We start from the raw sequence: 24733 nt of genomic DNA on the forward strand, positions 1-24733 counted from the left end.
TTTGCTCAATTTGGTTAATATAATCAAAATATTATACAATAAATTTCTTAAACTGAAGAACGAAAATGATTTTAATCAAGCATTTAGAAAAAAAGCGCAAAACAATAAAATAAAATAAAAAAAAAAACTTAATTTCATACGAATTTTCAATAGCTATTGATTTGGAAGGGCTTCAGCACAGTTCCCTCTTCTTCAAAAGGGAGGTAAAAATTCCTGAAAACATTTTTGCCCAATTTCAGATTTTACATTGGCAAAATCTCTTTAAACAAGGATGTCCTCCAAGTATTAAGATTATAGGTATAGAATTGGTCCAATAAATTTCAGAAACATTATGGACTACTCAAATGAACTTTTGCAATGAAGACTGTAAACAATTGATAAACAAACTTTTATTTTTCCTAATTAAAATGTTAAGAAAGTGGCTAGTTATATTTATAGTTAATTCAATTCCTATTTTAAAAGATACTTTTCTCATCATCTTATATTATCAAAAATGGGCAAATGTAATCACATTAAGCAGCACCTACTGCAAACATAGAGAGATATTAAAAGCATTAAACTATTATGTAAAAAAATTATGTCATTTTGTCTCATATTAAAATTATATATGCTAGGTAAAGTATAGAATGAGCTAGCTGCCTTACGCAAAAGGGATGCCTTTGAGAAGGTCTAATGGGAAACTCTCTTGTATTCACTTATATATAAGGAGAACAGGAAAATTCCCATGCAGCTAATCCATTCAACAGTATTTGTACCTTGATCAAACATCCAGTATTCAGCTATCTTATCTGCTAGTCCATTGGTGCTAAGAGTCAAAATAGACAGTAATGTGATTTTACACACAAGATAAGTAGCATTCATTGACTAAAGAAATATATATATCACATCACTAAAGAAATATATATACATTTCAGAAAACTTTCCTGTTTTCTAAAATTCAATATCTTTATTATTATAACTTCCTGATATTTCAATGCATTATAATTTTATGGTGAACTATTACCTGAAAATAAAACAGAATATTTTTTGAATTGGTAGTGTTTATTATAAGGTTATTTTGAAACATGTTGTTAATGATAAAACTAAAGAATGGATTTTCTTTATAGACTATTAAATGATTATATTTCAAATCAACAGACTGCATTCATACACTAAAATAGGATGAAAAATATAGTAGTCATCGAGACAATTGTCGAGTTTCTCAAGAAACAACAATAAAAATTTTCAAATCTAACACGGTATATCTTGTTTAATGTTTAATATAGTACGGAATGTTTCGTGAAGCATCAGCTATTTAAAAAAAAAAAAAAAAAAAGAACATGCAATACCTGACAATGAAACCAAATAAAAATCAAACATAACGCTATTACACGTTCTGCAACAAAATTAATGAATATGAACGTCTATAAACCCTTTTTTCAACTTGGACCGAATCTCGCAACATCAACTAGATCTTACGCAATAAAATTAATACAAATTAGTGCTGATAAGTTCTTTGGAACAAAATGGCCAAATATCAACTAAACAACCAAAGAAAGCATTTACATTCTAGAGGATTTTTATTTACTCATTACATCTTCAAAAATTACTTACTCTCTTTATCGAATGACTTTCCATAGTAATAAACATATTTTGTTACAGTTTCTACTTCGTGTCTGCGAAGTATTTCTTTAAATTCGCTCCAAGATTTCGCAAAATTCATTTTGCCTCTAAACACAAAGGGACTTTGAAACTCGTAATCGATAAACCGGCCATTCCCCTATCGTTGACACAAGTCTTTCTATCGATGGGAAGAGGAGACTCTAGGCCATCCGAAAAAGCGGCGACCGAAAATCTACCTCCTTGGCTTTACTTCGAAAGTTGTTGCCACTGCTCGCTTTGGCTATTCCCATTTTCGTACGACTTTAATCAGCCGAAATATTATTTAAATTTTCGCGCTTATTTTTTTGAGTGGCAACAGTGTCGCGCGTTGGAGATAAAAATGCTTTATTTCGAAAAGTGTTGGCTACTGCAGGCTTTCAAATTTTAGAATTTGTTAATCAAAAGTTTGTAAATTGTACAAAATCTATGCATATAAAGAATATCTGTTTGTTTGCGTTATTGATTTCTGATCAATTATAATACATTTTTTTGGTGCATTTAATCGACTAAAATTGAATATAGGTGAAATATTGAGAGGAACTCAAGCTTTTACGCCCATTTTTTGATTAGAGACGAAAATTATAAAAAACTGCGTGCCATTGTTGTAATATAATGGGAGAGAATTAGTTTATTTTCTGTCGAAAGTTTTTATGTATGTTCCATATCGCATCAGACTGAAAAACGTATGACTATGAATCGTATTTTTTGCATCGTTATTAGAGAAGGATTACAGCGGTATCGTTCTCGCAGTTATGTATTACTTTCAATCTAACTTAACTGGCATAGTACTTCCCCTAGTGTACTAATAATAATTACCACATATTGACAAAGAAGATATTTCTTAATTTCTGAAATATGGGAGATTTTAACGATTAACATCAACAATTTTCAAAACACTTTTAGAATTAAAAAGTATAATGTACTTTACCTTGACGCAAATGATAGATTTTCGACAGAAGAAAAAGAATGTCATATTTTACATTTTAATTAGTTGGTTATCGAGTTATTTTAATTAGTTAGTCTTCGAGTTATCTCGAAAAATAAATAAATAATCAATGAACCTATTTACAAGCGGAATTTTATTTTATTTATTCTGGTAGAAATTTCCTGGCGATCGTTTTAAGAATAGATTATAAGCAGTCGTTTCCTTAGCGATGTTGCGGCAAAATGATGTATGACTGCAGCAATTTTACCATAGTGCTTTCCATAGTAAACAAGCCCCACAAGTATCTTAAAATTGAATTCAAGATAAAAAAAAAATATAACGATTTGCCTACATAAATCTTTGCAACTTGGAGCACAACAAAAAAATGGATTTGGAGAATTGTTATGTACAAGGTTGCTATCGTTTAAACATTTGAAAACTTGGCGACTTCTGCTAATGTGGTTGCACTTAGGTAGGTTACAAAAAACGGAAGTCAGAAAATTCTAAATTATCCGAAATAATTAACTGATATCTTAATCCTTCTATATTGCATTTTATACAATGCAGTGGATAAAATTTTGTTTTATCCAAGGAACAATGCTACAAATTGCTTCTCAAGGTGATTGCTCGAAATATCGACCACAACAAAAACAAAAATCCATTTGTAACTAGGATTACTGATTGCCTTTTGGAATAAATATATGGTTGAAACATAAAATAGGTGTATAATAACATGTATGTAATATATACTTTTTTAAACACTGGTAGTTCTGCTTGGCTTGGATTCGAACCCAGGTGAACGAGTTGGTTTCATGATTTTATCCATGTAGAACAGAGTTTTAAGATAGTCATGGCTTTGCAAATCAACTTTTTGCAGTATTTATTTAAAAAAAAAAAAAAAAAAAAAAAAAAAAAAAAAAAAACTTACGTATCACATGCACAGTGAATAGAGACTGATACGTATAATTCTGTGCTAACACAACGTATAATTGTGAAATGCATGAAGTATGCTTTCTTTTTTAGTTTAATTGGACTCAAGAGAGCGGAATTATAACTTTTATATTTCTTCATTACCTGTGAGGCAAGAATTTGGTCTTCTTCCTCCAAAAATTCATATTGGCATATCGTATTCTGTACTTTAGAAGTAAACTGAAAAAAAGCAGCTGGAAAACTAGAAGCGAGTTCCTGTATTCATATGCGCAGAAATGTTTCCAATTGATACATTTTTTCTGTAATTTACTTTTTGTTGTTTAGTATATTATGAATTATTTTATAAAGGAACACCAGAATTTACCCGATAAGAATTTTAGAAGAAATTTGCATGCTTACTAAGCAGTTTGAGCGGTGGTAGCATTTGTCACTGCTGCAACTTCCGTAAAATGAAAAAAAAAAAAAAAAAAAAGTAAAAGGCTCTTAACGAACGCTTCTTAAACCTTTTTGTCACACATCCCGAAGTTAACTGTTGAAGTGGTACTTCAGACTACCGGAGATGCTTCTGATAGCATTTCATTTAAATTGGATATTTCACGAATGTGATATTTCTTTTATTCAGCTCCTTCTTTATAATGTGCTTGTTTTTCAAGTGAAGGAATAAAGTGTATTTAATGCAATATGAGCTTGAATTTCGGCACTTTCATAATTCGTTTCCTTCTATAGCATCTGCCACAAGTTAGAATCATCTTTCGCTCTGCATTCAAGCGATTCCACTTAGCTTTCATTTATTCCGCCTTTCCCCACGTAGATGGAATTCCTGCATGCCCGACAGATCATTTTGTAATTGCATGTGCAGTGGGGAGTATCTAAGGGTAGTCTTTCCAAAAGCTGAGTTCTGTGACCGCAAGTTGATACGATCAACAGATATATTATTCTTTACATAAGGCCAGAATGTCATGCGATGTTGTGCTGTTATTATTCAGATTTTTATGCTAAAATTTTGTGTTGCTATTTTAAAACTAAAATATTTTAAATTATGTAATACGAATAAAGTATCGTGTTTTAAAATGCATCTTTTATTACTTGACTTTTCTAGCTTGATTTGGTTTTATTTATTGGATATGGCAAAGCACTCGAGTACTATCAGACTAAGTATTTCTAGCTTACAAAACTTGCATTGTGAGATGTAATGTTTAGGTAGTCTCGTCTATGAATTCGTTCATCCTTTCGAACGGAGGAGGGAGGCAATTTTGTATGGTTTAGTCATTTTATATGGATAGATATATTTCGGCTTGTTGTAATTGAGACATTTTTGTTACTTTTTCTGTTATCGGGACCGGTTTCAGAAATGTATGAATGTATGCAAGTGTGTATGTATGTCCATATATGTGTATATGTATACACACCTGCACATTCCGACTTACATGCATGCATTCCTGAATCCGGCCCTAATAACAGACTAGTACCCCTTTTTTAACATTCAGTTATTATTTTTTTTTAACTTAAAAGATTATTTTCCCCCCGAAATTTCACTTTTGCTTTGTGAAAGTGCCAGTGTTTTATGTAAAGTCTTTTGTAAATCGAAATGGTGTAAAGCCAAAAGAGCAATTACAATTAAATTATATGGGAAACATTTTGGACGTTCTTAGATCTCCAAATGACGGAAAGGTCCCTGTGAAATCGTACCAAATTTCCCTTAAAATCTAAAAGGAAAAAACAGGAGAAATACGTAGTTCATATAAATAGCAAAAGCATACATTAAAGTTTAACGTTCTATAATTAAAAAATTAGGCGAACCACCGTGAAGGTTTTGTTAAACTAAATCTTCAGAGTGGGAAATACTGAACATACGAGTGTAGGAGAGAGGATGAGGATTGTGTATTAATATCTTTTCGTTCTTTCGTATTTATTGGGCCATTGTGTATACAGTTTTAATGCTTGACTACCTGCTGTAGAAAGTTGAGCTTTGTTTTGTATTGTGGGTGATGCAAAGTTTTGATTTAGCTGCTTTTATCTATATTCTGATTCTTAACTCGAATCTCTCGTCGCAGGAGATAAAAAATGAAGCATTTGTGCCAATGCGAAGCTCCGAATTGCTTGTTTTTGCGTAGAAACTGTAATTTTAATTGTAACAAAAATTTTTTTAATAATTTTTTAATAATTGTACTTGTTACTTTATGTTTTTCTATATCTTTCTAATTTTGAGTTTTTATGTATTTTTGCCTTGCCGTGAAGTGAGAACTGAATTAATTGGATAAGAAATATATTTTTAATGAAATTCGAAAATAATTGTTTCGTATTAACAGCAAATATCTGCCTCAGACCGAGAAGAATGTTAAAGTTTCTTTTTTATTTAATTTTTTTTGGACATCGTTTTAGGTTTATTTTAGTATTTAGATAGAATATGTGGCAACCATTAGATAATTCTTCACGTGATATAATTTTTGTGTATTCTGAGTTATAAAATGAATGAGATGTGACGCTGTTAAATGAACCTAGCACCAGAGTGTCATTGTGGTAAAGAACTATAGTGAATTTTAAGTGTATTTATTTTATTTAAGTCCATTTATTTTGAGTGCATTTATTCTATTGTAATTTATGCGCTATCGGCGAAGTAGATTTAATTCAATTCAATAAGTTTAAATGAAATGCAGGAAAAGATGCGTATAATTTAATATTCTGTACAAGATAGTCTATGGTGTATACATCAGCTTTTTCTTTCATCACAGAAAGTATATCCCTTTCAGAAACAATTTGTTAATTTAAAAAAAAGTACTTATTTAGGTTTTTGTAAAATGGAAATATTGTGAATCTAAAGATACTTGCATTATGCCTTAGGATGCTTATAGGCGCTGAAGCCCTATATTGCGTAGTCGTAAAAGCAGAGGGCCAAAACGGGACGAAGATGTTGATACTAAACTAAGTTCAATCAAGCATTTTGTTCCGGCTGTCATCAGGTTGATAAGGCGCTGGAGGTAAATTGAGTCCGAACCGTAGGTCCAAGAGGGCAGGAGCTGATGGTGAAAGTGGCTGACCGCTTTTCACGTGAGCAGTAAGCAGACACGGCATTGGTTGCGAGATTCCCATGAAAATTCTACTAAAATAACAGATAACGCAGTTTATTTGCGAGTGGTATTTATACGAATTACATGCAAAAAGTACTCTAAGCTATGACTGGTTTATTTGAGGTTGTTTTATAATCATGGAAGGATCTCGAATTTTGGGGAACAGATGAATATAGGTGTAGAGCACCAAATCGAGAATCGTTAATTTTGAGGTCGCCAGTTATTTTTAAAGCAGTTATCGTATTTTGTTATATTTTACATACATATATATATAAATCTGATAAATCTGAGAGTTTTCAGGTTTTACATTGCGTCCAAAGGGGCGTTTTTTTAACATTTTGTTTGTTACCTTTATTTATTAAATATGTTAGCACTTAAACCATAAAATTTAATTCAACAGGAATGTCGCAAAATAATTTAAAAATGAGCCTATCTTTAGAATTTCCGATACACGGTCTCGAAAGCTGGAGATAAATATATATTTTTACTTCCTTGTACGAAGTAAAAAGGAAGTATTGTAATCGCGAAAAGTTTCAGGCAGCATGTTTCAACGAAAATATCCATTTTGACCTCTATCAAATGCAATTTAATGATGTTTTTGCGTGATATCTGTACGTAAGGACAGAATAAAATACTCTTTTCCTTCAAAAAAATTATAAAACTGCTTTAAAATTAATTCTGAAGAGAATTTTTCGTGGCGTCTGTACGAACGTATGTACGTACGTGCGTACGTACGTATCTCGCATAACTCAAAAACGCATAACTCAGAACGTTGAAATTTTGTATATAGGACTGCTATAACATGTAGATGTGCACCTCGTATTTTGGTTGCATTCGCACCAAAAGTATATAAATGTATTTATATATACAGTGGATGGACAAAAATATGGAAACACCTTGTGAAATTCATGTTTGAAAAGAAAGATTGATTTTAATGAAATATGTAGGTGGCGCTGGCATTTTTGACTACTGACGCCACCTATACAACTTCGTAAATGTGCTAAACAGTTCAGTTGTTGTCGGAGTACTGTTATGTGAGGTTGTCATTGCATTATGTCAGAGTTAACAGACTTCGAACATGGGCAAATTGTTGAAGCACGTATGGTAGGTGCTTCCGTAAGCAAGGTAGCCGAGGTGTTTAGTGTTTCAAGAGGTACTGTATCGAAGATTTATTCCGCATATTTGAAAAGCGGAAAAACATCATCTGCTAAGTCACAGCGCGGACGAAAGTATGTCCTGAGTGATCGTGACAGACGATCATTAAGGGCAATTGTGACGAAAAATAAGAAGACCACAGCTGCAAAAGTTACTGCTGAAATTAATGTTGTGTTACCGAACCCTGTGAGTACCAAAACAATTAGAAGGGAGCTTCATAAACAGGGAATTGCTGGCCGTGCTGCAATTGAGAAGCCACTCATCAGTGATGCTAATGCCCGTAACAGGAAAAGATGGTGTTTAAGTCATAAAGCCTGGACAATAGAGCAGTGGAAGCGAGTAATATGGTCTGACGAGTCTTCTTTCACATTGTTTCCCACTTCTGGCCGAGTTTACGTCTGGAGAACGCCATCTCAAGCCTATAATACAGACTGCTTGTTGCCAAGAGTGAAACATGGCGGGGGTTCTGTTATGGTTTGGGCAGCCATATCGTGGTTCTCTGCTAGCCCCATGATAACTGTGTCAGGGCACATGACTGCCAAGACTTATGTGAACATTTTGGCCGATCAAGTTCATCCCATGGTACAAACTTTGTTCCCCGATGGTGATGGTGTCTTCCAAGACGACAAAGCCCCTGTTCACACAGCTCAGATTGTTCAGGACTGGTTTTCTGAGCACGAGGATGAGTAGTCCCATCTCCCCTGGCCACCACAGTCACCAGACCTGAATATTATCGAACCTTTGTGGTCTACATTGGAACGAAAGTGCGTTCTCGTTATCCACCGCCAACATCGTTATCTGAACTTGCCACCGTTTTGCAGGAAGAATGGTATAATATTCCCTTGGCAAACATACAGGAACTGTATTCATCCATTCCGAGAAGACTGCAAGCTGTTTTGGATGCCAACGGGTTTCCTACACCATATTAAGCAAAGAAACATGTTTTTTTAAAGGTGTTTCCATATTTTTGTCCAACCCCTGTATATCCACTCTGTTACCCGGCTCAGTGATCTCAGTTTCTTTACCCTTATATGTTTGTAAATTGTACATTTTTTGCTTTAAAAATGATTGTATTATGTTGATTTTATCTTCCGGTTAAGGTTTTTATGCCTTTAGTAAATCTGTGTGCAATATTTTTAGAATTATCAACAATTTTAAAGTTGTCTAAGTGCCGCTAAGCCTTTTTTTTTTATGGCGGCCATTGATGTTTACATTTGAAACAGGAGACTAGTGGATTTGTTGCCAATCTAGAGAAACTTACTTCGCAACAACAAAGATAACGCATTCATTTATTATTGCCAATTAAATCATGCTTAATTCTTTCTGGAATTTTTTCGAGGAAATAAGTGTTTGAGATTTACTTCGTAATTTTTAATATAGATATTTTGAGTTTTTATGTATTTTTGCCTTCTCGCGAAGTGAGAACTGAATTAATTAAATGAGAAATACTGAATCGTCTGTGAAAAACTGTTTCTTTTTTGTTTTGTTTGCTTAATTTCTTTTATACATCATTCTAGCTTTATTATAGTGTTTGAATAGAACATGTGGCAACGATTAGACAATTCTATTCTTTAAATGATATAAACTTTGTGCATTATGAGTTATAATATGAACGAAATATATAAGGTAACTCTTATATAATTATTGGATTATTTAACAGTTAACTTAGTTTCCGTTATATAATTATTATATAAGTTAACTGTTATATAATTATTAATACTGTTAAGTGAATCTAGCGCCGGAGTGTCGCTATGGTAAACAAATACTAGAGTGAATTTTAAAGAATGCATTTATTCTATTGTGGTTTATGCGCTGTCGGCGAAGTAGATTTAATTCAATCCAATAAGTTTAAATGAAATGCAAGAAAAAATGCGTATAATTTAATATTCCGTACAAGGAAGTCATGTGGTGTACACATCAGATTTTTTTAATTCCCGTACAGTGTTGCCATTGCGCTCTTTGAAATCATTGATTTTGTTCATCAAAAATCCGTTAAAGTGTTACAAAATATGAAATCGCTAATAAAACAAATTCCAAATTAGGGCTTCCAGATGCCCATATTCGGTGGAGGATTACGTTATTCAAAATTGGATGGCTGTACGTACCGTTTAGAACCGATATCGTTATTAACGCTCATATTAATCCGCTTCAAATTGCAGGTTAGTCATAATTTTACATCACAAGATACGTTTCAATAAAGTCACTTCAATATGTGAAAATCACACACGAACTAAAACTATGTACAAAATTTTAACTATTCTAAATTACTCTCAAACGAGAGTTCAAATCATTGTTACCGACTCAGTAGGTTCTTACTACAATTCTCTAGAACAGAGCGCAACTACAGGTTTGCCACAAAAGTACAAAGTCTAGTTATGCGCTTCAGCGCTACCTAACGGCAGTCTCAACACCGTTGTTTTATCACAATGCGAAAATTCATGCAGATTCTTCATTATTTAATTTATTTAATAATAACACGGTGTGATAATATTTGTGGTCAACAATTTGAAGTGTGAAACGGACATTTAAAGTTTTCGACGCAAAACTCCAAAACGAAATTAATAGCCCTTGTGAGCTAAACATTCTTCGGAATTCTTCGGTACCAAGAAGTTTCTAAATGCCGATGCTTATACGATAAAAGGTGGTATACATGATTACATCCATTTTTATGGACGCATAGAATGCTTCTTCTCTGCTTTTTTTCTGCACCAAATGTGTTAACTTCTAAAAAAAATGCATTAACTAACCTGCCTAAAAATGCGGTCAGGCTTTAATATAGCAAATCGTCAGTTTTATTAAGGTAAAGCCCGAATTACTTCACAATATCGAGAAAAACCGTCGTTTATTGAAAGTCCGAATTATTTTGAATTGCACCAGTTATTGGTTTATTGTTCGTCAAAATTAGATCATCGATACATTTAAACTAAAGTTTAAAGACGTGTTAGTAGTTTTAGGTTAGATTATTTGAATGTGGGAAAGCCTATGAAGGTATATCTGCTTTTGGAAAAGTATGCTGTGGTGGAGAATCTTTCTCGTAGTCATCTGACATATGGGTAAAACCGCGAAAATCAACTATGCAGCTAGCCTGTTCACCTGGAATCGAAACCGGGTTGAACTCTAAGTATATTACGGTGTTAAATACTCAGCCGTTGGTGAGGAAGTGGTTAGTAAAGAATGAAGTTAGGTATTTTTGCGAGAATGCGGTAAAGATCGACTGCGTAGAATCGACTTGGCAGTTCAAAACCTGGTTTCTAACCTACAACGATGTCAATTCTTTGCAGTTATCCTAAAAGTATGCGTTGCTAACTGTAACCTTAATTACCTAATTATTTATTTTAAAAGCAATTAATTCCAATTTTTTACAGCCGACTACCTAATACAGCTGTATTCTGAAATAGTAACAAGAAAATTTGTGCTGCCACAAATATTTTCATAATTTAATCCGCTTTGTGACAACATTTTTCGTCATATTTCCACCTTGCGCGCGCAGTTGAAAACATTCTGTCGCATAATTTCATTCCATATTTAATATATAGCTTTTATAACATTTAAAAACTACTGTGAACCAAAAATTCTAAGAATTTCATGTTAAATTTTTATTTTATTTGGAGTCGAGTTTATAAAATGTATTTTGTTAAAAAAATCTGTAATGTTTTCGTGCATAAAATCTTTTAATGTTAAAATATTCATCAGATTTTTGGTTTAGTTAGAAAATAGTGCCTATATAAAGAATTTCATCCAATTTCAAGTATGTACCATTAGTCATTTTTAAAATATCATGCGCGCAAGGTGGAAACATGACAAAAAAGTTTGTTTAATAGCGGATAAAATTACAAAAATATTTGTGGCAACACAAACTTTCTGGTTACTAGTTCCCAAAGCAGCTATATTATGTAGTCAGCTGTAAAAAGTTGGATGTAAAAGCTGTAAAAAGGGTGTGCATTAATATTTTTACTCATTATTACGTTACTATCAAAATTTACGTTGCATATTCTATCGATTGTTATGCCGATATCGATTCTGCTCTATGGCCATCCTATAAAATGTAACCCTATTTTGTAGTGAAGAAAAAATAATCTTTATCACAATTATTAGCTAAAATTCACATTTAAATTTGCTAAAATTACCATGTATTGTCAATATTAAGGTAAAATTTTTAGATGCTCCTTTAATGTTATGAAAAGCATTTATATTTTTGTCTAAAGTGTGCTGAATTTTATTTAAAAAAAAAATTACTGCTTTGATTTGTATAATCTAATTACTTGCTTTGACTAAGAAATCTGGAGATTTTTTTTCGTTTTCATTATATTACAACTGTTTAATGTAAATTGGATCAAATATTTCGTTCGAAGGCGATAACATTTAAATAAAAAGGAAAATAATAAATAAATAAATTAAAAAAAAAAAAAAAAAAAAACTGAAAGCTTTCAGATTTTATATGACGCCCAAAGTTTTTTTTTTTTTTTTTTTTTTTTTTTTTTTTTTTTTTTTTTTAACGCTTTGTGTGTTACCTTTATTTAGTAAATATGCTTTTCGCACTTAACCATAAAATTTAATTCAACAGCAGTATCAGAAAATATTTAAAAGGAGCATATTTTTAGAATTTCCCATACACAGTTTGGCGTATTGGAGATAAAAATGTTCCCCTCCGCCCCATATAGAGTAGCCATTCTTCGCTTTGAAATCGTTGAGTTTGTTAATTAAATATTCTTTAAAAGTTTTACAAAATATGAAATAGATAATAAAAAAATTCCAAATTTGGGCTTCCAGATGCCCATATTCGAGTGGAGGACTGACTACGTTATTTAAAATTAGATAGTATTTAAATAGATGTCTGTAGGTATCGTTGTTTTTTGACATTGCGAGAAACATACATGCAGATTCTTCATTTTTTAACTTCTTTAAATATAATGCAGTTCTCTAATATTTGTACCAACGTATTTCAAAAGTGAAACCTTGTTTTACGCAAAATGTCAAAAACGAAATTAAAGCCCTTCTGGGCAAATTGCCTCTTTGAGCCAATAATTTAGCATGAGGTATTTTGAATGGATATAAAATATAATACCATTTTGCTATTTAATTTCTTTAATGATAGGCGAACAGTAGACGTCTTTTAAGCGAATGAGTTGTGTTGTCTTTTTTTTTTTTTTAGTCCAAAGGGACTTGAGGCTCGAAGGACTATTACTTTCGTTTTGGCATTTTGCGTCGGACGGATAAATGTCGGTTCACTTTTCAAACTGTTGCCATAAAATGTTAGAGTCCTGCATTATATTTGAAGAAATTAAATAATGAAAATCTGCGTAAATGTATGTATATTTCTCACATTGTCATAAAATAACGGTACATAGAGTCATCGAATTTTGAATAACGTAATCCTCCAACGAATATGAGCATGTGGAAGACCAAATTTGAAATTTGTTTTATGATCGATTTCCTATTTTTTAAAACTTTGACGAATTTTTGATTAACAAACTCAAGGATTTCAAAGCGAGCAATGGCAACATTGTGCTGAAAAACATTTTTATCTCCAGCGCGTGAGTCTCTGTATCGGAAATTCTAAAGATATGCTCGTTTTAAAACTATTTTGCGATATTGCTGTTGCACTGGATCTTATGGTTTAAGTGCGAGGAACATGATATTTAATAAAGAAAGGTAACACACAAAATGTTAAGAAACGCCCCTTTGGACGTAATTTAAAATCTAAAACATTTCAGATTTTTTTTTTTTTTTTTTAATTTTTTTTTTTAAATCCATTGCTTTGTAAACAACTAACGGTTTTTAAAACTTTTGCTTCAGATTCTATGGGATTACTTTTAAAAAAAGCTTCATATTTCATAAGTTTTTTTGTCCGGAACGCATTTGTAATCTATTCAATTTGTAATTCCAGCTTTAGTAAATAAAATTTTTTGCAGGAAAAATTTATTCTTATATTGTGATAATGCTGCATCCTAATATTTGTGGTACAGAAGTACCAGGCTAGAGAATCATGGGAACACTTCCATCCTTTATAACCATATTTGTACGTCATTTAGCTGTCTGAGAGACAGAATTTTTGTTCAGTGTGATCCAATTAAGGCGTCCGAGACTGTGTAATAGCGCGAAACTCATCCCACAACATCCGGGTTTTTCCGCGGTAGCTGTTCACTTCTTGACCACATTGTGCTCAGACAATGTAACTGTCTTGAGAAAGTTTCCGGTTCGACTTGCGGCGTCCTTAAATGACACGCTACAAGGAACGTCTTAATTGTTTCGTAAAGCTAGGTTTGTGGAAGACGGCGTCTAGTCATTCTGTATTTGTGTTTTTATGTATTTTTTTTTTTTTTTTTTTTTGTATTTCTGTGATGTACCCAAAAAGCTCTAAATCGTAATTTTATATGGTTCTTTCTTTTCTTTATTTAATTTCTACCTTTGTATGTGCTTTTGCCCTCACTTTACCTTTTAAAAACCTTATTATTATTTGCGACATTTATAACTAACAAGTGTAGCTTTAATGTTATTGCTCTTCATCCATTTAATTACTACTACCAGACTTTGATAGTTTTGAAATTCGACTTAACAAATATAAATATTTATTTTCTCTTCATGGGATAAAATGAAAAAAATTTGATGTGTACACTACATGACTTTATGTACGGAATATACATGACTTTCTTTATGTACGGTTCATATGCATTCGATAGCGGTCAACATGTATATTTTCGTTGAAATGAGATACCGAGAAATTTTCTTGATGACAATACTTCGTTTATTTCGCACAAGGAAGTAAAAATTGTCATTTTTTTAAACATTAGGTCCACTAATGGCCAATGAAATTGTTGAGGATCGGTAATTCGACTCGTATTTGAGTTCCGGCGAAGCTTTTACTGCATTGAACCTTCAAATATTTTGATATTTGAGACAAAATCACGCCACCAAGATTGAGACATTTTCATAAATGATAGCAATGCGTGTGAGTAAATGTTGATATTTCAAGAAATGAAGACCAGTTTTAAAAGAGCAATAAGCAAAAAAGTGATTCCTGGGAATAGAAGCCCGTCAGAGGCCAAGTGGCTAAAACATCTGAACAATGAATTATTCTCTCCGGACGCATAATGGCAGACCGCACATTGAGTTGAACAGTGTTAAGCGAATTTCGCTTACTGCGCATGCTTCATGTTGTACCTTTGGCGCGGGGAGAAATATTGGCGACTAAGCAACCCTACGCTAGCTTATTCGTGATCTCCATGGCTGTCGAGTGTGTTCGAGTGATATTTACAATTGCAATGTTTGTCAATAACAGTGCATTTAATATTTGTTAACATATGTTCGTAATAATTCGTTACTTAGATGTAATTTGTTCACATGTTATAATTCAGTAATTGTAAACTGGAGACTCTAGCTTAGTTTGTTAGCGTATATCCGCGCTTTTATTTTCTCATTTTAAAGAATTTAATAACTAGCATTAAGGAATTGTAAAATTCAGTGTTATTTGCAAGCACTTGTTATATTCCTCAGTATTTATTTATGTATGTACGGATGGAACGTATGGTAAATCCTGAATTGTTTTTATTGCTTAAAAGTATAATGAATAAATTTTCAACTAACATATCCTAAATTTCAGTCTTTTTCTGAAAGAAAATTTCTACAGTTCCAAAGGAATGTGCAGAATTTCATAAGTATTATATCTTACATTTTGAATGCAAACACTGCTTCACATAACTTCGCAATAATTTCAGCTTTCTAGTTGTTTGAGCATTACAGCAAAAAATAGTATTTTAACACAGTAATTAATTTAAATTTACATTATACTTTACAAAGTTTTAAACGCCAGATTTGTTTACAATCAGATGGCGGTACATATACCGTATTTATCTTCTTTTCAAATCGCGCCAACATAGTTATTACGCCAAATTCTTTTCTGAGCATGCGCAGTATGCGACATTCGTTTAACACTGTTTAACTCAATGTGCGGTTTGCCATTACGCTCTCCGGACTGGAATTCAAGCGAATAGACGGGCTGCATGGGCGTTTACATGGTTTATCTGTGTATGATGTTGAATACGAGACAATTTCGTTTAGAAAGTCTGATGTGAAGCCATTTCTCTTTCTTTCTTTGCCATTATTAGCCTTTCTTTGTCCACACATCGTACCATACTTTCTTTGCCATTATTAGTTAAACAAAAAATTATCACAAAAGTTATTTACAGTAAAAGTAAAATTAGACACTTTTGTTACGACGGAAGCAAATTTAAATATTTGTTGTACCTTCCATAACTGAAACTAATTTTCATTTTGACTAGGTAGTAATTATCAAAGTCGCAAACTGGAAGAATTAAAACGCCAAGCTGAGGTATTCCCCCCCCCTTCTTTCTGTTTTTGCTGAATTTTACATTGGCTTGTTTGTCTTCGAATTTAATGCATTTTTTATGATCAACTACCATTTTGGAAAACTTACTTGCTGTTATTATAGTTTTAACTTTGATAGCACCCCTCCCCTTTTTCTGAAGAAGACAGATTTTTGCCGTATCGCCCTCGAAGTTTGTAGATTTTTATTTGAAACTCTACACCAGTTTCTACGATTTCATTTTTGCCTAATTGTAGACATCATCAAGTCATTGTGTTGGGACTTGCATTCGCTGATATTGTATTTACTGAGTTAAACAGAATTCTGATGTGTATTTAAAGAAATGCATCGTGTTTATACCTACCTTTGTTGATGCAGCTAACGTAGATGCATAAGGCAAATGATGCATGAATGCATAGACGTAGATGCATGAATGCATAAGGACAGGGGCGTAGCTAGAGTTTCCAGCGCCCGGGGACAATTGAAGAATTTATGTCCCTTTCTGTGTGTAAAACATTTCATTAAAAATTACGTAGCCTCAATTTGGCATTCCTTGGATGCTGCCTGCCCCCAGCGACAGATGTCCCCCCTTGCCCCACCCTAGCTACGCCACTGCATAAGGAACAAATGGCGCTGTTGAAATAGGTGATTGATCTTCTGGTGAATAGTATCAGTTCAGATGAATATTAGATGATATTTTATTCTAACAATTTTTCTTTACGATTGCTAAAATTTTTAGCTTTTTTTTATGTGTATATTGTAAGACATAGCGAACTGCTTTGAATTATTCCCCTCCCTTTTTTTTTCCTGTTTCCTCGCCCGACTTAGAAATCTTCCAAATATTTTCTCGCAGTTGTGCTGTTAAAATGCACGGCATAATAGCACTTAGGTTCTTTCTTACAAACTTAAGAAATTTTGTGATTCGAAGTTCATGAACATTATGAGTTGCATAGAGTCCTGTAGGCTTATCGGGCAAGTTTTATGTTTAGATCCTGGTTTTCTCAACCAGAGAGGAATTCAGTTGTTTTTGGGGAAGGCGGAAATGATCGGTACTTCTTTATTATAGCGGCGGTTATAGATTTATGCCTAGATCTCATACCAGTTCGGGCCCACCAGCGGCCGAGCGGTAAAGTCGCTGAACACTGGTAGTTCGGTCCGAGGTTCGAATCCCGCGAACGGGCTGGCTGCATGGGCGTTTTCGTGGTTTTCCCCATGTGTAACGTGTATACGAGCCAGTTTCCCTTAGAAAGTCCTCCACGAAAGGCATTTCTCCCCTTAGGCAGATAGCCCTCGTGTGCTTTGCCATAATTAAATACACCAACACCAACTCATACCAGTTCGTGGACCAACAACATTTATTTACACTATTTCGTGGAGTCAGCTTCTCTGCCCAAGAATACATAAATTTAATAGCAGTGACTAACGATATTTTGGAACCGCTGAACCAATTTCCTATACGGATGCCCTTCTTCTTTTTTGAATTTTGAACATTGCACCTCCAAATGGTTTCGCCGTTAATATAAAGTATCATGGTGTGGCCATTTTCGCATACTTGTGAGGTAAAAGACAGCTTTCTTGAAAAAATGAATGGCACCCGCCTCATTACTTGGTAAATTAAAGATTGCTAACATCCTGTTCACAGAAAAAGCAATGAATATATTTTAAAATAAACCATGTGAATTGGAAAACCTCATCAAATATGAATAACATAAAAACAACGCGGCGAAAGCAAACATGTCACACGGTGCTAATTACCAGGGGCGGATTTACGTATAAACTACACAGGACCCCACATGCTTGGGAATCCCCCAAAAATTAAAATATAGTATAAATAGTATTAAAGTATAGTATAACAGATTTATGAAGGGCCCCATATCTCAAATAGCTTAGGACCTAAGTCTAAATATGGCTCTGCTAATTACGATGATTAATTAATACGCACGATTCATTAATAATAATTAATGTATACGATTATTTAATTATTATGCACGGTGCTAATTACGTGGTGAGGTATAAGAACACGCAACCGGTGTTAGTTGTACGATCACGTGGCGATCTATAAGAACACACAGCCATTTTGGCACAATGTCTCGGTTGATTGGTCATTCAATCTCGATAGCCGCTATAACAAGAAAGTACCGAATGATCTTCTAGCAATGGTGAATGGGGCAAACCTTGTTCTAGACATTGTGTAATCATTAAAACCACGAAGATACCTAAGCACTCGGCCCATTTTTCGAGATTCGAACTACATTTCAGCGGTCTTACTTATATGGTTATAGGTAGGTCAAGAAGAAGAAGATTTGGGCATTCCCCGTATCGAGAACTCAATCTCATTCCGGGTCCACTCCCCCTTTGGGCACATCGTGGTGGTTCAACCTCCACTATTACCCTCCAGGAGAGCAGCGCACCACCTGGGGAAGTACCCCAGGCAGCATCGGTCGTCTAATGCTCCTACCAGTCGCTTGGGTGAGCCCGTCGCAGCGGGACTTTACCCAGCGACCCCGGGGGAGACCCCCGGGTTACTAGTACCACGCCGCGCTAGGACGTGCCAGACTCCGGGGCCGGCCAATAAGTGACCTTTCCCAGAGCCTTCAGAACCACCAAGTTCATAAATTTTATACCCCCGTGGCCGAGACTGCCTAGGTACAGATCCTAGCCAGTAGCTTCGCAGAATTCTCTACGTCGACCCCCGGGAGGGTATAGGTAGGTCAAGCGTTTTCATTGACTCCGAACTGTAAATGCTTATTCTTTTCTACATCCACAAAAATTTGCTTTAAGTAGTCAAGTTTGAGACACAGCATAATGTCGAATTTTAGTTAAGTAATTTATTACACGAGGATAATACGTCTGCTCTTAGAAGACATACTTTTCCTTTATTTTCTTTTAGGAAAATTTAAGAAATGGACATGAATAATAGTCCTAATATGAAGAAAATTTTAAGGTAAGTTCGCGTAATCAATTACAAATTTCGAAGTGAATTTTATATTAGTGTGCCATATTACTCACTCTGGTAATCGACAAAGCGCAGAGCGATTGTTGACAGATGAAGATAACAAAATTTAGTTCTTTTAGTATTGTTTTAAAATATCAAACATTTATCAGAAAATTAAAGACACACGATTTCAAATTATTTGATTTTTTTTAGCCCATAGGGGCGTCAGCCAAAAATGGCTATTAGTCTCGAAACGGCATTTTGCGTCGAATCACTTTTCAGTTTGTTGATACCAAATATTATCACCCTGTATTACACTGAAATAAATAATGAAGAATCTGTGTGAATGCATGTTTGTTTCTCGCACTGTGAAAAAACGACGGTACGCTCGAGCCATCAAATTTTGAATCACGTAGTTCTTTACCCGAATAATGGCACTCGGAAGCCTGAATTTCGAATTTATTATCTATTTCATATTTTCTAAAACTTTAACGAATTTTTGATTAAAAAAAAACTCAACAATTTCAAAGCGAGCAGTGGCAGCACTGTACGGAATAAAGCATTTTTATCTCCAGTGTGCGAGACTGACTGTTTATCAAAAATTCTGAAGATATGCCGCTTTTAACTATTTTCAGCTCAAAGGAGCGTTAGCCCAAATGCTCTCGAAACGCGTATGTGTGTGTACATGATGAAACGCCGCTTTTGTGTGTAATATAAAATCTCAGAGCTTTAATTTTTTTTTTTCCAAATTAAAGCAGAGTATTGCTTAACTCACTGAGCGACTTAAAAGCAATATTAATTATTACAGTTTACAAACTAGTCTGCAGTACATTGCTATAAAGTAGATTAAAATTTACCTATTACAAAGTATTATAGTCTGTAATACACAACGGAAATGTCGAACTGATTTATCTCTTATTTTTGTCGTGAAATAATAGCTACGGATCTGCTTCCCCGCTGTCATTTGTTATTTCTAACTAACAGCATTATAGTTTCATGTCATACGTAATTAAAACGCTTTTATGTCAAAACATTTCATTCTGTGATAATTAATCTTTAGTAACACTAAATATAGATTTATTCGTGGGAAATTATGTTCAATAAATAAGCATTTTGTTTTCATTTATCGCTTTCCATCGCAGCAATTGTAACATGATAGAGATAACTTGTGTTACACAAGGATATAGTAATACCATCATTCGATTTCCAATTTCATTTTTTGGAATAGTTGTAATGTTTTTGCAAATGTGAAGCAGTGCGGTTAATTCCAACATTTCAAAAAGTGTGTGCGATACTTCCGCCTTCGTGTTTACAAGCAATACTCGAAGATTCTTCTAGAAGTTCTGAGAATTTAAATGAGTAATTATTTTTACAGATTTCTGTAAAAATGAATAGTAAATTGTAATGACCTTTCGTAAACCTTCGTAATCTAGCTTTTTGTATTGTTCTTAAACCTGAAATAACTTGTTCTTTATAGCAGTAAACCTCTCATGATGATTATTTTTTTTAGACGACTACCTCTAAAAAACACCAGTATTTCTCAGAATTTTTCATTGATATTGGGTATTACTTCTTTAAAATAACCATTTCCTTAGAAGAGCAAATCATTTGAATTAGTAAGTCATCGTAGAGAGGTCTCACTGTATTAGTGATAAACCTTTTGGAAAATTAATGCTCTGTATAGTTTACAAAACAATAGGCTTTAGCAAAGTTTTTTAAAATTAAAAATATGTTTCCCACTCAAATTAAAAATACGATTTTACTTCTTTGTACGAAGTGAAAAAGAAATTGTAATCGCGAAAAGTTTCAGGCAGCATATTTCAACGAAAATATTCATTTTATCTGCTGTCGAATGCAATTTACTGATGTTTTTGCATGACATCTGTACGTAAGGACAGAATAAAAGACTCTTGTCCTCCAAAAAAAGTATAAAACTGCTTTAAAAGGAATTCTGAAGAGAATATTTCGTGGCGTCTGTACGTATGTAACTCAAAAATAACTCTTGCATAACTCAAAAACGAGTAGCCTCAGAACGTTGAAATTTTGTACATAGGACTGCTATAACATGTAGATGTGCACCTCGTATATTTGGTCATGCCTCATAATGCAGTCGGCCTCACCAAACGTATGTACATATATATATCTACTCTGTTACCCGGCTCAGTGATCTCAGTTTCTTTACTCATTTATATGTTTGTAAATTGTGCATTTTTTGCTTTAAAAATGATTGAATTATGTTGTTCTTACCTTCCGGTTAAGGTTTTTATGCCTTTAGTAAATCTGCATGCAGTATTTTTAGAGTTATCAACAAATTAAAAGTTGTTTAAGTGTGGCTAAGTCTAATTATTTTTGCAATGACGGCCATGTTTATTTACAGAATGACTAACGGTTTGGCAGAATAACGGAGTTGTTGCCAATCTAGAGAACTAAGCTTCGCAACAACAAAGATAACGCGTTCTTTTATTATTGCGAATTAAATCATGCTTAATCCATTCTGGAAAATATTCGAGGAAATAAGTGTTTAGGATTTACTTCGTAATTTTTTATATAAATATTTTGAGTTTTTATGTATTTTTGCCTTGTCGCAAAGTGAGAACTGAACTTTTTTTTGTTTTGTTTGCTTAATTTCTTTTATACATCGTTCTAGATTTACTTTAATATTTGATTAAAACGTGTGGCAACGATTAGATAATTCTTCAAATGATATAAATTTTGTGCATTCTGAGTTATAATGTGAACGAAATAGCTTGAACCTAGAGCCAGAGTGTCACTATGGTAAACAAATAGAGTGAATTTTAAAGAGTGCATTTATTCTATTTTGGTTTATGCGCTATCGACGAAGTAGATTTAATTCAATCCAAAAAGTTTAAATGAAATGCAAGAAAATTGCGTATAATTTAATATTCCGTACACGGAAGTCATATGGTGTACACATCAGATTTTTTAGTGAAATGTTGAAGCGTGTTTTGAACGCTGTTTTTTAATTCGTTCCAGCAGTTTGTGTTTCTGTTAATGAAGTCAATGTAACATCGAAATGAAAGAATTTATAAAAATGTATGCTCTGCATTCTACTATATTTTATCCATATATATGAGTATTCTGTATTAATGATGCAATGAAATCTCTGATGACATATACACGCGAAAGGGGCCATTATTTCGTACAACCTAAATAAGCGTCAGCATTGCGTATTACTGATCTAAGGAGATCATCTTCGCTGAAAACCAAAAAATCGGCTGGAGCTGGAGATGTTGGAAAGGTATCACTGTGACATCTTCATTTAATTAAGGAAAAATGTGTGAGGCTGTGGAATATTTCTCAAACATCTCCCAGCAGCGAAAAGTATGAAAATACAAAATAAGGAGAAGGGGACGAAAGCACCGAGGTCGCAACTTGGGTCGAACTACCACTCTTTGTCATTGGTGGACCGACCTCTTGAGTAAAGTAAGCTTTTATTACGGATGGTAAAACGGTCCTACAAATGGAATTTGAAACTCTCGTGGAACTAACCATTCAGCTGAATTATCCACTCGGCGCTGGTGGGCTTCTATTTGCCACTTTCTTGCTTAATGCTGTTTAAAAATTGGCCATTTCTCGCAATATTAACATTTATTATCATATTTGGAATGTGTGTCAATCTTGGCTGTGTAATTTTGCATGTAAAGTATCGAAGTGAGCGTTATTAAGATAGCTGCAGGTTGTTTGATAACAATTTTTAGTCATCGAGATCTATGGATTAAAATTAAAATTTATAAACTTTTTAATGAGGGAAAGCAATTTGAATTAACTTGTTGCTTTCTCGAAATCGGTGCAGACTGCCATCAAAATTTTGTAGATCTCGACAAAGGAAAAACTTTTGCAGAAGGAAAAAAGCATTCGTAGTATGTTTTACATGGATTCATTTTTACATGAATACCTTTTTGTTTCAAAATTCTTCCTTTATAACGTTTATTACAAAGCTTATTTCGCAACCGATTTTCCGCAAATTGCGTAGGTGGACAGCTCTTGCTGCACCTGCTGCCAGTTTGATTCGGATGATCCTGTTGACCTCTTAGGTTCTCACGAACTAGTAATGTATCTGTAATCTATCCACTACCTGAAGGTGCTGTTGATTGCGGTCAGCCTATCAAACTTGTTAGAAATGCTTGTAATACGCGTGTGCATTTAATATAACATTAGGATAGTGAAGATACGGGTTTGCAATTTTTGTTTACCTTTGCTGCTGATTTATTATCTTGTTTTTTTTTTTTTTTTTTTTTTTTTTTTTTTTTTTTTTTTGTCTAATTTTTTAATAATAGCATTCATCATTTCCTCATTCTTTGAAAAGTGAATTGATCTGACTTGAATAAACTTAAGAGTTTCTCCAATTCAGAAACAAACATTAACTGTCTCCTACTTTATGCGAACATAAGGCACTTTTAGAACAGTGTCCAGAAAGTAAAGAGATTGCAATCATTTGTCAACTCGGCTTCGAATTGTGAAGAGCAGGCTCGCTGCACGGGTGTTCTGGTGCTTTTGCGACGTCAGTACGAACCAGTTTTTCGTAGAAAGGTTTTCATGAAGGTATTCTCTCTCTTGCGTACTTTGTCGTAATAGGTTTGAAGTGCCATTTTGCACTTCATGCAAATCAGTATCAAAAGTCTTACCGTGAACGTGGTTCAAGAAATCCCTTCAATATGTGAATAAATCAACAAACACACTTAACTACTATGTACAGGTTTATTTGCTACATATTAGCTACAGTTCTAAAACAAATGCGACATGGTTGCCACCAATGTATTCAAAATATCAAACACGTACTTTAGCGCTGCCTAACGACCAAATCGACAGTAAGAACATGGTTAAACAAACAAATAAATATGGTAATGTGCAGAAGTCAGACCAGGACAGTAAAAAGGTATGAGTTAGAACAGTTACTATTCATGTAGTGTTTCTCTTTCTTTTTTTTTTTTTTTCCAACGATCACTCTTTGCCTTTTCAAGAAGACGCTTTACCTTAGTGCTGTTGCTTCAGCTTTCACGTGTTTGCTGGACATCTTTCTTACTGGTACTTATCCCTTAATATTACTTACCAGTTACTCATTTACTTAGTATATAACTCTGCAATGAACGGTTACTCCAGGTTTCAAGAATGTATAAAGAAATCAAATGAATGCGGTCCTCTGAAATACAAGGTTAGATTTTTGAAAAACATTGAAGAGATTCAATAGCGTCTTGCATTGTCAATAATCCCATCATTTTAAAAAAAATATTTCTTCTCACTACAGCAGCATCGAAGATTATATTTGAATTTTATAAACGAAAAACGTTTTCTTCAATTTAGTGTTGTAGTGGCTGAAATTTGAGGCCGCGCAACACTAGTGGTTTGTTGGCCCGAGCAGCAAAACGGGCTGATTACTTGGAATTTTCATAAATTTCTTTAAGGCCCACCAGCATCCGAGCATTAAAATCGCTGAAAACTGATAGTTCGGTCCGAGTTTCGATTTCGCGAACGAGCTGACTGCATGGGCTATTTTGTGGTTTTCCCTCATGTCTAACGTGTATACGAGCCAGTTCCTTTAAAAAGACCTCCACGAAGGCAACCCTCCCCTTAGTCATATAGCCTTCGAGGCTTCGCCGTAATGACATAAACCAAGCAAACCAAACCAACCACAAATTTCTTTATTTTGGAAAATAATTGTCACAGTTAAAAAATTTGTGATTATGTATGTATTTTTCCATGAAAAGGGTATGTCGTAGAACGTCACAAAGTTAACT

The 24733-nt window shown here is 33.8% G+C and overlaps 1 protein-coding gene across 3 annotated transcripts in view; it reads left to right on the top strand.

Annotated features, from left to right (window-relative positions):
* kst (spectrin beta chain, non-erythrocytic 5 kst) overlaps positions 1 to 24733 on the top strand; it is a 329664-nt gene that overhangs the window by 12603 nt on the left and 292328 nt on the right. The window lies entirely within an intron of this gene.

The sequence above is a fragment of the Stegodyphus dumicola genome, chromosome 4 (genome assembly GCF_044657685.1).
Source record: "Stegodyphus dumicola isolate Sdum_Otavi_A_Nest chromosome 4, ASM4465768v1".
Lineage (NCBI taxonomy): Eukaryota > Metazoa > Arthropoda > Arachnida > Araneae > Eresidae > Stegodyphus > Stegodyphus dumicola.